The sequence below is a fragment of the Schistocerca nitens genome, chromosome 11, assembly GCF_023898315.1.
Source record: "Schistocerca nitens isolate TAMUIC-IGC-003100 chromosome 11, iqSchNite1.1, whole genome shotgun sequence".
In the NCBI taxonomy this organism is placed as follows: domain Eukaryota; kingdom Metazoa; phylum Arthropoda; class Insecta; order Orthoptera; family Acrididae; genus Schistocerca; species Schistocerca nitens.
Window position 1 is genome coordinate 128,649,316 of NC_064624.1, and position 13,663 is coordinate 128,662,978.

The 13,663-nt window shown below is 39.9% G+C and overlaps 1 long non-coding RNA gene across 5 annotated transcripts in view; it reads right to left on the reverse strand.

Annotated features, from left to right (window-relative positions):
• The window catches only part of LOC126213546 (uncharacterized), a 422,558-nt gene that overhangs the window by 14,504 nt on the left and 394,391 nt on the right, over positions 1-13,663 (reverse strand). For 2 of the 5 annotated variants that reach the window (XR_007541238.1, XR_007541226.1), the window contains one exon: positions 488-645. The exons of 2 other annotated variants lie outside the window; for them this stretch is intronic. This is a non-coding gene — a long non-coding RNA (uncharacterized LOC126213546). Of the gene's footprint in view, positions 1-487; positions 646-7,866; positions 8,025-13,663 lie in introns of all 5 variants that reach the window. One more of the 5 variants, XR_007541228.1, reaches the window with a different exon arrangement.

A 13,663-nucleotide genomic window follows, 5' to 3' on the forward strand; every position in this document is an offset into this window, starting at 1 on the left:
CGTTAACACCACTGTTGATGGCAGTGATGGAAAAGAATGAATCAGTGATGCAACGGGGGACCAGTCTGCACCAAACATTGACCTTAGAACTGTCTCTTCCCATTTCATGTGTAACACGAGGATGCTGCAAATCCTACATACAAACATTATGACAATTCAGTCTGCTAGATACATGAAATGTTGCCATATTGGAAAACAAATCTTTTCCAAAAAGTCAATGCTTACATCAATCTTGCATAGAATATCCACTGCAAATTGTTCGCACCTAGGTTTGTCCATAGGCTTTAATGCCTGAAGCAGCTGCACGCAGGGATAGAGCCATTACCTCTTATGCATGACATTGTGCAATGTCGATCTTCTCATTTCCAACGCTCTGGCTGCCATACATGCCGATTTTATAGAACTCCTTGCGAACACCTGCCGTACCCTGTCCACATTGGAATCTGAAACCGATGGGTGACCAGAGTCTTTTTATGGAGTACTCTACCTCTTTCCATAAATGATGTATTCCAAGTCCGAAACGATCATTGCATTTGAGTATCAGGTACCGTCTGTATCTACCAGGTCACACACATTGAGCTTTATCCAGTAGCATCCACATTTTTTCAGGTTTTCAGGTTCCATTTCGCATCAAAATTGCATGACCTGGAAGGTAAAAGAAATTTTATGAGTAATCTTGTAATTTGATAGAAACCATTTTTTAATACCTCATATAGTTTCAAAGTTAGTTAAGTCTTAAGTTGTAAGTTGTAAAGATATACACGTATACTGCAAAACAAAAAAAATTAAAAATTGCTATTCATCCATAGCTGTTACTTTTAGGCATTAGGATACAACACACTATTTGATGAAAGTAATAATCAAACTTACCAACTTGCACTATGATACTGTAATTCAACTAAGGTACAGAAGTAAGTAAAGAAACAGCTCAGAGGCCACTGTCTACCCTTGGTTCCATCTACAAAATTCTGGAGGTTAAAGATCAAAATTTATTCAGCTGTGTATTTCTTACAATGTAAACAGAGCACGGACTTACTTTGAGAAAAATTGGAATCTTAGGAGGTCTTCAATTGACAATATCGATAAGTGAAGAAAGTAAAGACGAGGATGAATCGGAACCTTTGCCAATTCGTAAAATATCAAAAGCTACGGCAACACTGGACAAAGTTAAGCATTGAGTGTTGAGATGTGAACATGTTGAAGTAATGATGAATGTATTAAATAAAATGGACAGTACAATGTAAAAATTAGTACAAAATAAGCACTAACTACTGGTCTGTTTCTCAAACTTCTGAAAACGTCACTACACACTGGATCTTATTGTCCTTGGTGTGTCAAAATGAATATCGGGCTTTTTCGGTTGTGTAGTATTTATTACATTCAACTTAGAATTATGAAAGAGCAATTCAAACAATTTTGTTAGTATACATGTGCACATGCTTATGCAACCGAAGAATGTGTTAAATGAGTGAGACAGCCTTTTACGCATAAAGGGAAGGGGACAATTTGATTTTATTTCATTTCTGTAATAATGGATGAGATCACCAACAAGTTTAATTTTTTTTTTACAATGGTCAGCACCTTTAACCCACACTGACACAGATTCCAATTCATTGATTGTACAATGATTCCTGGTCCTCGGAACGAACGGCATTGACGGCAGGTAATATGATTTACCCATGTCTTTATTGTAGACCTCTGCGATGTGAAATGTCCGATAAGTGTTGACATCCCGGTTGTTAAAAATTTCTAGCCCTGGAATTTTGTCGACTTTTGGTCCACGGACGAGGGCCACGGTTAATCAGCCGTTACCTTGCTTCACTGGTCTGCAAGGTGATTAATGCTTGACTGTCACAAGTGTGGGAATAAAATAAAATCTGCAACTACAAGGGTAATACCAAGAAAAAAAGGTCTCCTATTTTTTACGTACATAGAGCTGTTATTTCTACAGTGGTTTACATCAGTTCACAGCTTTAACATTTAGCTAGTTTTCAATGTAATTACCATTTCTGTCTATGCATTTTTGTAGACGCTGTGCCAGTTTTTGTATGCCCATGTTATACCAGCTTGCCGCCATTCTGTTCAGGAGGTGAATCACTTTCCGGCCAAATGTTCTTTTAACCCAGGGAACAGGTGATAGTCACTGGGCGCCAATTCAGGACTATAGGGTGGGTGGGTGATTATGTTCCACTGAAACTGTTGCAGGAGAGCAACAGTCTGCCGAGTGATGTGTGGGCGAGCGTTGTCACGGAGAATGTGTACACCCTCGGTTCAACATTCCTCTTCTCCGGTTCTTAATTGCCCGCTTGAGTTTTTTTGGTCCCACAGTACCTGTCAGCCTTAACTGTGGTCCCAGTGGGCGTAAAGTCGACCAGCAATACCCCTTTCAGATCCCAAAAAATTGTTGTCAAGACTTTATCGGCAGACTGTGTTTGTTTGAATTTCCGCGGCTTTGGTGAAGAAGGATGCCGCTACTGGAGTGATTGTTGCTTGGTCTCAGGTGTAAAGTTGTATGCTCAGATTTCATCACCCGTGACAATTGAGTCCAGAAAGTTGGCCTGTTTGGGTGCAAGGCGGTGAAGAAATGTGCGGGAAGCATCAACTCTTTGCACACACCTTCCGGTAGTTCAATGTTTCCGTTAAAATTCTACGAACATTTTTGACATCCATGCACGAGTCACCATACACTTCCGTCAATTGGCGATGGATTTCAATTGGCGCAGTTTCCTTTGCATTCAAAAAACCGGGGTTCTCAACGGCTGCCAAGCCAAGACTGAGCACCTCAGCGCGATATGCGCATGTTTATACGCAACGCGTGAAGCACTCTCAATAACAGTACGACCAACTGCCACACAGGGTTCTGTACTTATAAAAAAAAAAAATAGGAGACCTTACTTTTGGGATTACACTCGTAATAACATATTTTAGCCTTCCGTAATTATGTGAATGAATTTTAATTCACTTGATAACTCCCGACCACAGAAATCCATTTTGTTTTCGAACATAAACACGGGTCACAGGAGACTATCCACCTCCCCAATACAACTCATTTATCAGCCTCAGATCTACAACATTTCCGAACGGGGCAATACTAGATACTGGTACTACCCCTCCCTCAAGCGTTTGAGGTAGGACGCCAAAAATCTTAAAAATCGACTTATCAAAAATATAAAATATGTTCTTCTCCAAGAATCTAATACATAAAACATATGTGTTCAAGGAAATCTAAGATGTTATTTGGTCTTAAGTGTGCGAAATGGCAGCATCACGCCTCTTCACACGGTATTCTTCAACCGCATGTCACTGTATTTCAGTCTGTGGAATTCAAACGTGTCATATTTTGTGATGGGTGCCATCAAACTGTATTCAGGACAATTGGAATTAAAATGTCCTATAGTGCCTATCATGCACCAAGTTGGCCGGTTTGACCTCCTGCCCCCCCCTCAAAAATAACTCTCAGTTAATACTGGATGGAATTATTTGCAACCTGTAGAACAAGAACTCTTCAGAAAATTTGCACTCTTTATTGCCTATTAATAAAATTAAATATAAGATCCACAAAACCAGTAAAGACAAGAAACAAGCAAGACAGTACACATTTCTTCAATCCAGAAGTCCTAGAATTTTTTCCTCTTATCTTGCTACAGCTTTACATGGTGTGCTTTCCTTTCTGCAAAAGAATCTATTACCCCATCAAAGTACGTCAAATATTTTGAACAGGAAAACTCAATGTTGTCCTATAACACTGGAATAGCTGTTAATACAAGTAGAACCCAAGACTGGTGTGGTTTCTCAGTATGTTTACGTGTACTTTGTCACTGTCTGCTAGATAAAACTAAATAGGCCTGCCTAATATTTCAGCAATTGTAACACACACCAAATAAATGAGACTGTTATGTTACAAATGGTCATTTTTATAACTCGATAGAATATAATTCACGAAGTACCAATATTTAATGACAAGCAAAAAGTTGTACGTTAGGAAATAGTTTCACATTTCATTAATACTCTCTGGCTTCTGAAGTATGAGATCAGAAAGTAGTAGTACAAAATTTTTATATAAATTTGGGATCGTCATATTCTTCCACAATTTGTGTAATGTCCCAGTTTTCTTCTTCTTCCTCGTTCTAACTAACAATCTTGTCATCACTAATTCTGTAACTATTCCTGCCAGAGTCAAAACTACTTCTCCACTGAACTTCATTAACCCGACCACAATCACCGGTTTAGTTACACCGCATTTATTCTCCGGTTAGGAGTTATTACGTGTTCATACAACACGTTTTCCGTGCTACTCCCAGAATAGAACTTTAGCGGCTGCTTGCTGGGGATTGCACAACTGGTCCTTACTAGTGGTCTGGCCACAAATTTTCTGTCAAAATCTCATTTTCTTGGATACACTGAGAAGATAATACATAATCTTTGTTACCTGTTATTCCTGTTAGTCATTTATTTCCACTATGGTAGTCTGAATCTATGGATTTCGCTTGTAATTATAACAATGCTGATGATTTGCAAACCCAGTCAATGACATATACAGCGATTGGCATTCACCCATTTGGCTTTATTCTGCTCAGCTCGTATAGCCCCATCCCCTTTTGTCTGCAGGAAAATTTGTTTCTAGATTCAACTAGATGCAATTGGGATTCCCCTGGCAGATATATCACGTACATTATGCACACATTCAAAAATAAACTTATAATTCATTTAGAAATCAACTTGGAATATGTTCAAAAATGGGTTTCCATATCATAAGAATAAGCGATAGACCAACGTGTGCTAGATGCTAGGCACTTTGTGAAACAAGGTCTTTTTCCTCAAGGATACGAATTTCTTGTAGTGAGCTTTAACCACTTTTAATAATGAGGTGGATGATGTTACTGTGATTAAGACTGAATGACAGTTAAAATTCGGCCCACCAAAGTAATCAGTAAATCTCTGTTCCTCACAGTGAATCCCGTAGCTTTGACATAACCCTCCACACCTATCCAGGGTATCGTTTCATCCACGAGCAGTGCATTAATTTTCGCTACATTTACATTACGAGGCATTGGGAGATGACACTCTTCTGCACCGTCTAGCAACTGTTTCATTACTAAAATGTTATATGCTCCTTCACAACACAAGAATATTTGTGACTGCTTTGCACTTTCTGAATACAATAATGCACAGTCTCCTTCCCTTTAGACTGCACACTCCACTGCACGTTTTGCCTTTGCTGCCCCACTACTGCTGTTGCACCGCAGTCCACTGTCGCTGTAATACCAAAATGTTCCTTGCAGCACGCTGGAACACGTGTGGCATCAATGAACCACAAAATACTGCTCTCATCTTTGGAAAACTGTAGCACCCACAAACTTACAACAAACTGTTAAAATGTTTTCAAATCTTTCCGAAAATTTTTCTTGCTCTGATCTACCACCAAAAAAAATGTAAAGTCAAAAAGTTTTTTTAAAATAATACATTTCAAATGTTGGTTTGCTACAAATTCCAAGTCACACATTTTAATTTATTACTTCACTGTTACTGACTGTGTTGGCCAGAAAGTTTCCACCTGTTATCAACATGTGCTACTGAAGCCAATTATAAAATTGTGTCGTTCTACATCAAATTTGGTAGGTATGGCATGATAAACATTGATTAGTGTAAAAAATAGCACAACATTTTCATTGGGCTAATGAAAGATGTAAGAAGATAGTTCTCATATCACTATCGTGTACAGATGTTGAATTATAAAATTCACAACTTTCAATTTTTTTATGTTTGTACACATGCACTGTCCCGCGTCTAGAAAAACATTTCACACAGTGTCCTGCGGCCCACTTCGGACAGCAAAAGACACGCGCATTCCACAGGTGATAAGTTTTTCCACATCTAGGAAAATGTAGATGTATTATTAAAATTTTCTAACCATCCACCATTCCACAGTAATGATGATTTATAAAGTGGGGAAGTAACTCCACGTCGTAAAATTTATAAAGCAGAGTTGCATCAAGTTAAAGCATAAAATAATACTTAGTAACCCAATATTTTTTTCAAAGTTCTGTGAAACCCTAACGTAAATACTTTAACCTCCACCTGTCTACTGCCTCCTATGAAAGTGAAGACTCCCACTAGTGGGTGCTAACGAACCAAGTTGACCATCAGTGCTAAATAATAATGTTTTCTCACAAGCAGTGTCAAGTGCCGTGTATGTAACAGAAACTTCTGTATGCAGAAAAAACATGCATGAAGGCATACCTAGTTAAAAGCTGTTCATTGGTTACCATTTACTGTCCACCCACTGGCTGCCTATAACTCAACAAAGAAAAAGGATGTCAACATATTAGTTTCACAAAACAAGTGAAGTGCATGGATGTTACTTTGCAAGTTTCAGCTGAGGATACCAGCACTATCCAAACAGGCTGGCCCACAAGTAGCTTGAAAACGGCTCAGCAGTGAGTATTTCATCAGCAATATCTAAAATCTTTGTTATTGCTTGCATGAAATAATGGAAAAACTACTGTCACTCAACCAAAAATTAATGGTTTTCTTTTTTTTACAACTTACAGATGAGAAAATTAACTATGCTACAAAGTGTCACACTAGATGTGGGGGATGTGACTATTTACTACGGGAAAGACCACAAATTCTGGCACAGGAGCTGAGAAATTATATATCAAAATTACAAGCTTTATATGAACAATGGAGGCCACTACAAATACAAGCTCGATCAGCAGAAGTTCATAAGAAAACACAGTTCCTTTTCCTTCACAATAACTTCCTGGACATAGCACACACTGATGCTTTTTACATTGCTACTGAGAAAGATAGCCCACTGTTGATTTACCAACAACTGAAAGCAGAGCCGAAGTTCACCCATGGAACTGAGCAACAGTTATTTGAGAATAGCAGGATCTAGAGTGAGCTGAATAATGAAATTCAACAATTCAGTGAGTGATCTATTTTCATACACATAAAAATTACGCGATCAGGTAACTAAATTTTGTTTCCTCATTCACACAAATCACCGTGTACACCGTTAATAGGATGGATAATGCCTAGTTGGAATTCCATTTCTCTCCACATACGATTCAAGATCTCCATGGTGACACATTGAAGTGGATTGCAAATGTATGCCTTCAATTCCCATAGGTCTCTAGCCCTGGTTCAATATACCGCACCCTTCACAAAACCTCAGGAAAAAAATAGTTGTGTAAGGTCAGGGGATCGTGGTGCACTTCAAGTTGGACCATCTCGTCCAATCCACCTATCCGGAAACTTTTTATTTAGAAATTAAAGTACATTTAGGGGCCAGTGGAGTGGTGCCATGTCTTACTGGAATATGACACAGACTGCAGGTGTTCCAATTGTGACACAGTAAACTCTTGTTGCATGTCCACGTTAACACCACTGTTGATGGCAGACATGAAAAAGAATGAATCAGTGATGCAACTGGGGATCAGTCTGCACCAAACGGAACGACTATCTCTTTCCATTTCATGTGTAACAGGAGGATGCTGCAAATCCTACATACAAACATTATGACAATTCAGTTTGCTGGACACATGAAATGTTGCCATATTGGAGAAACAAATCTTTTCCAAAAATTCAATTCTTGCATTAATCTTGCATAGAATACCCACTGCAAACTGTTCACACCTAGGTTTGTCCATAGGGTTAAATGCCTGAAGCAGCTGCACTTTGTAGGGATAGGGCCATTACCTCTTATGCATGACATTGTGCAATGTCGATCTTCTCATTTCCAACGCTCTGGCTGCCATACATGCCGATTTTATAGAACTCCTTGCGAACACCTGCCGTACCCTGTCCACATTGGCATCTGAAACTAATGGGTGACCAGCCCCTTTTTATGGAGAACACTACCTGTTTCCATAAATGATGTATTCCAAGTCTGAAAGGTTCGTTGCATTTGGGCATCATGTATCGTCTGTATCTACCGGGCCACACACACTGAGCTTTCTCCAGAGGCGTCCACATTTTATCATGTTTTCAGGTTCACTTTTGCATCAAAATTGTATGACCTGGAAGGTAAAAGAAATTTTATGAGTTATCTTATCATACACTAGAAACCATTTGTTAATATCTCGTATAGGTTCAAAGTTACTGAATTGTTAAGTTGTGAAGATATACATGTATAGTGGGAAAAAAAAAAAAAAAAAAAAAAAAACTAAAAATTGCTATTCATCCAAAGCTGTTACTTTCAGGCATTAGGATACAACACACTATTTGATGAAAGTAATAATCAAACTTACCAACTTGCACTATGATAATGTAATTCAACAAAGGCACAGAATTAAGTAAAGAAACAGCTCAGAGGGTACTACCTACCCTTGGTTCCATCTGCAAAATTCTGGAGGTTAAAGATCAAAAGTTATTCAGCTGAGTATTTTTTACAGTGTAAACAGAGCACGGACTTACTTCAAGAAAAATTGGAATCGTAGGAGGTCTTCAATTGATGATATCGATAAGTGAAGAAAGTAAAGACAACGATGAATCTGAACCTTTGCCAGTTTGTACAATATCAAAAGCTACAGCAACACTGGACGAAGTGTCTACCATCATCAGTTATTTTGCTCCCCAAATAGCAGAACTCCTTCACTACTTTAACTGTCTCATTTTTCCAAACTAATTCCCTGAGCATCACCCGACTTAATTCGACTACATGCCATTATCCTCGTTTTGCTTTTGTTGATGTTCATCTTATATCCTCCTTTCAAGACACTGTCCATTCCGTTCAACTGCTCTTCCAAGTCCTTTGCTGTCTCTGACAGAATTACAATGTCATCGGCGAACCTCAACGTTTTTATTTCTTCTCAATGGATTTTAATACCTACTCCGAATTTTTCTTTTGTTTCCTTTACTGCTTGCTCAATATACAGATTGAATAACATCAGGGAGAGGCTACAACCCTGTCTCACTCCCTTCCCAACCACTGCTTCCCTTTCATGTCCCTCGACTCTTATAACTGCCATCTGGTTTCTGTACAAATTGTAAATAGCCTTTCGCTCCCTGTATTTTACCCCTGCCACCTTCAGAATTTGAAAGAGAGTATTCCAGTCAACATTGTCAAAAGCTTTCTATAAGTATACAAATGCTAGAAACGTAGGTTTGCCTTTCCTTAATCTAGCTTCTAAGGTAAGTCATAGGGTCAGTATTGCCTCACATGTTCCAACATCTCTGCAGAATCCAAACTGATCTACGCCGAGGTCGGCTTCTACCATTTTTCCATTCATCTGTAAAGAATTCGCGTTAGTACTTTGCAGCTGTGACTTATTAAACTGATAGTTCGGTAATTTTCGCATCTGTCAACACCTGCTTTCTTTGGGATTGGAATTATTATGTTCTTCTTGAAGTCTGAGGGAATTTCGCCTGTCTCATACATCTTGCTCACCAGATGGTAGCGTTTTGTCAGGACTGGCTCTCCCAAGGCCGTCAGTAGTTCCAATGGAATGTTGTCTACTCCCGGGGCCTTGTTACGGCTCAGGTCTTTCAGTGCTCTGTCAAACTCTTCACGCAGTATTTTATCTCCCATTTCATCTTGATCTACACCCTCTTCCATTTCCATAATATTGTCCTCAAGTACATCGCACTTGTATAGACCCTCTATATAATCCTTCCACCTTTCTGCTTTCTCTTCTTTGCTTGAAACTGGGTTTCCATCAAAGCTCTTGATATTCATGCAAGTGGTTCTCCTTTCTCCAAAGGTCTCTTTAATTTTCCTGTAGGCAGTACCTATCTTACCCCTGGTGAGATAAGCCTCTACATCCTTATATTTGTCCTCTAGCCATCCCTGTTAAGCCATTTTGCACTTCCTGTCGATCTCATTTTTGAGATGTTTGTATTCCTTTCTGCCTGCTTCATTTACTGCATTTTTATATTTTCTCCTTTCATCAATTAAATTCAATATTTCTTCTGTTACCCAAGGATTTCTACTACCCCTCGTCTTTTTACCTACTTGATCCTCTGCTGCCTTCACTACTTCATCCCTCAGAGCTACCCATTCCTCTTCTACTGTATTTCTTTCCTCCATTCCTGTCAATTGTTCCCTTATGCTGTCCCTGAAACTCTGTACAACCTTTGGTTTAGTCAGTTCGCCCAGGTCCCATCTCCTTAAATTCCCACCTTTTTGCAGTTTCTTCAGTTTTCATCTACAGTTCATAACCAATAGATTGTGGTCAGAGTCCACATCTGCCCCTGGAAATGTCATACAATTTAAAACCTGGTTCCTAAATCTCTGTCATACCATTATATAATCTATCTGACACCTTTTAGTATCTCCAGGATTCTTCCATGAATACAACCTTCTTTCATGATTCTTGATCCAAGTGTTAGCTATGATTAAGTTATGCTCTGTGCAAAATTCTACCAGACGGCTTCCTCTTTCATTCCTTACCCCCAATCCATATTCACCTACTACATTTCCTTCTCTTCCTTTGCCTACTACAGAATACCTGGCACCCATGACTATTAAATTTTCGTCTCCCTTCACTACCTGAATAATTTCTTTTATCTCATCATACATCTCTTCAATTTCTTCGTCATCTGCAGAGCTAGTTGGCATATAAACTTGTACTACTGTAGTAGGCATGGGCTTCGTGTCTATCTTGGCCACAATAACGCGTTCACTATGCTGTTTGTAGTAGCTTACCCGCACTCCTATTTTTTTTATTCATTATTAATCCTACTCCTGCATTACCCCTATTTGATTTTGTATTTATAACCCTGTATTCACCTGACCAAAAGTCTTTTTCCCACTGCCACCGAACTTCACTAATTCCCACTTATCCAACTTCAACCTATCCATTTCCCTTTTTAAATTTTCTAACCTACCTGCCCGATTAAGGGATCTGACATTTCACGCTCCGATCCGTAGAATGCCAGTTTTCTTTCTCCCGATAACGACGTCCTCTTGAGTAGTCCCCACCTGGAGATCCGAATGGGGGACTATTTTACTTCCGGAATATTTTACCCAAGAGGACGCCATCATCATTTAACCATATAGTAAAGCTGCATGCCCTCGGGAAAAATTACGGCTGTAGTTTCCCCTTGCTTTCAGCCGTTCGCAGTACCAGTACAGCAAGACCATTTTGGTTAGTGTTACAAGGCCAGATCAGTCAGTCATCCCGACTGTTGCCCCTGCAACTGCTGAAAAGGCTGCTGCCCCTCTTCAGGAACCACACGTTTGTCTGGCCTCTCAACATATACCCCTCCGTTGTGGTTGCACCTACGGTACGGCCATCTGTATCGCTGAGGCACGCAAGCCTTCCCACCAACGGCAAGGTCCACGGTTCATGGGGATATTGTTACATCTAAATATTTGCACGTGTTGCCCGATTATAACACTAACTCACTGATATTAAATATATTTTTGTTTTGTGAAGCGCACAATTTTACCTTTCTGAACATTTAGAGCAAGTTGTCAATCTTTGCAACACTTTGCTATCTTATCAATAGCTGACAATATTTATGCATCTTCTTCCAGACAGATAACTGCACCACCTGAGAAAGTCTGGGGTAAGTATTAATATTGTCTGCAATCGCATTAATATACAATACGAACAGTAACAGACTCAACACACTTCCCTGGCACAACCCTGAAGTTACTTCTATATATGACAATGACTCTCCATAAAAGATAACATGCTTAGTCCTCCCTACTGAAAAGTCCTCAATCCAGTGGCAAATTTCTCATAAATATATAGTGTTACAACCATGAGCATTAGTTACCTGTGAGATTAGATGCTGTGAGTCGATGTTAGTCAAGAATGCATTAGGTGACAAAGACGGAATAACTGACACCTCACCAATTTTGAACCAAGTCAAATTATATGGCTACTAGAAGCTGGACGTTCCTTCTGCAATACTGCAGAAAAGACTTGGCAGTAACGCAGCCACTGTAAACGATTGCCGGCAGTGGTGGTCACAAGAATGTACATTCACAAGAAGACTGGGCTCTAGGCGGACACCTACTACTACTGAGAGGGAAGACAATTGAGTTTGGCGTACGGCTGTGGCACATCGTATTACATCTGCAGCAGCAAGGGGCAGCAGTTGGCATCCCAGTTACACAACGAACTGTTACAAATCAGTTACTTCGAGGACAGCTCCGAGACAGGTGCCCTGTAAAATTCATTTCACTGACTCCAAACCACTGCCATCTGTGACTTCAGTGCTGTCCAGCAAGAGCTCACTGGAGGGCAGGGTGGAGGTCTGTCGCGTTTTCTGAGGGAGGCTGCTCCTGTCTGTGTGCCAGTGATGACCTCGTCTCTGTTAGGAGAGGGCCAATTGAGGGCCCGCAACCAACCTGTCTGCATGTTGGACCTACACCCGGAGTTACGATTTAGGGTGCGATTACGTATGACAACACGAGCACTCTCGTGCTTACTCCACGCACCGTGACTGCAAATTCGTACAAAGATCCGGTCATTCAACCTGTTGTACTGGCATTCACGAGCAGCATTCCAGTGGGCATTTGCCAACAGGATAACGTTCGCCCGCATACCACTGTCGTAACCCGACATGCTCCACAGTGTGTGTTACCATGTTGTCTTGGCCTGCTCAGTCACATCTGTCTCCAATGGAGCACATATCGGACAGCATCGGACAACTCCAGCATCAGCCACAAACAGCATCAACTGTCCCTGTATTGACCAACAAGTGCAACTGGCATGGAACTCCATCCCACAAACTGACATCTGGCTGTGTGTGTGTGTGTGTGTGTGTGTGTGTGTGTGTGTGTGTGTGTGTGTGTGTGTGTGTGAGTGAGTGAGTGAGTGAGTGAGTGATTCCAATGAGAGCCTTTTTGGCCAAAAGGAAAGCTAACTTGTTTGATAATCTTGATGTTATGCCTATCTGCAACTCTGCATCTACACTACATGGTGAGTAGCAATCTATCCTTTCCATAATATTATGATCATTCCATCCTGGATTTTCCATTGTTTTATTATTGTTCAACTATTACAGCAATTGACAATGTTGAACACACAGCACATTGAGCATTGCAAAAGAGTAGTGGGTTAACAACGAGAATTTAAAAGTTACATAACTATCTTTCACTTCCTTCATGTCACAAAATTGGCGGCAACTGACAAACTGCACATTGAGGAGCCCATTACTGAATTGCGGAACAATGCAAAAACAGGGCAGCAGATCATAAATAGAGAAAACTGGGCAGTCAAAACATATAAACAAGAACATCAAATAAATCAGATAGAACAGTTTTCTAGAAAGCAACCTAGAATCAGTAGGAAATGCATCTAGAAACTACTTCAATAAATATTTGTAAAAATCTAACAAGTATCATTTCAACTTCACGAATTAACGTCATATATGGTTTCCATTTACATGTTTACAAGTATCGAGTAACAAGAGCCAAACAGGTTGAAAAACACTAAATAAAGCCCCCATAAATGTATGGCATTTCAAACGCTTTATGAAACTGTCATCATCTGCCTTTACTGCTAAGCCACTAATGAATGTGATTAACACATCCATAGCAGGCAGTTTTTCCTGGGAGTTTGAACTGCAAGGATACTGTGAAACTCCACAAGGGTCTGTCCATGCTCTAACCTCCAAGCATACTTTAGTAACACCTCTCACAAGTAGGACAAGAAGTTACGATAGCAGATCATCTGATTAATATGGCCGAAAACTACTGAAA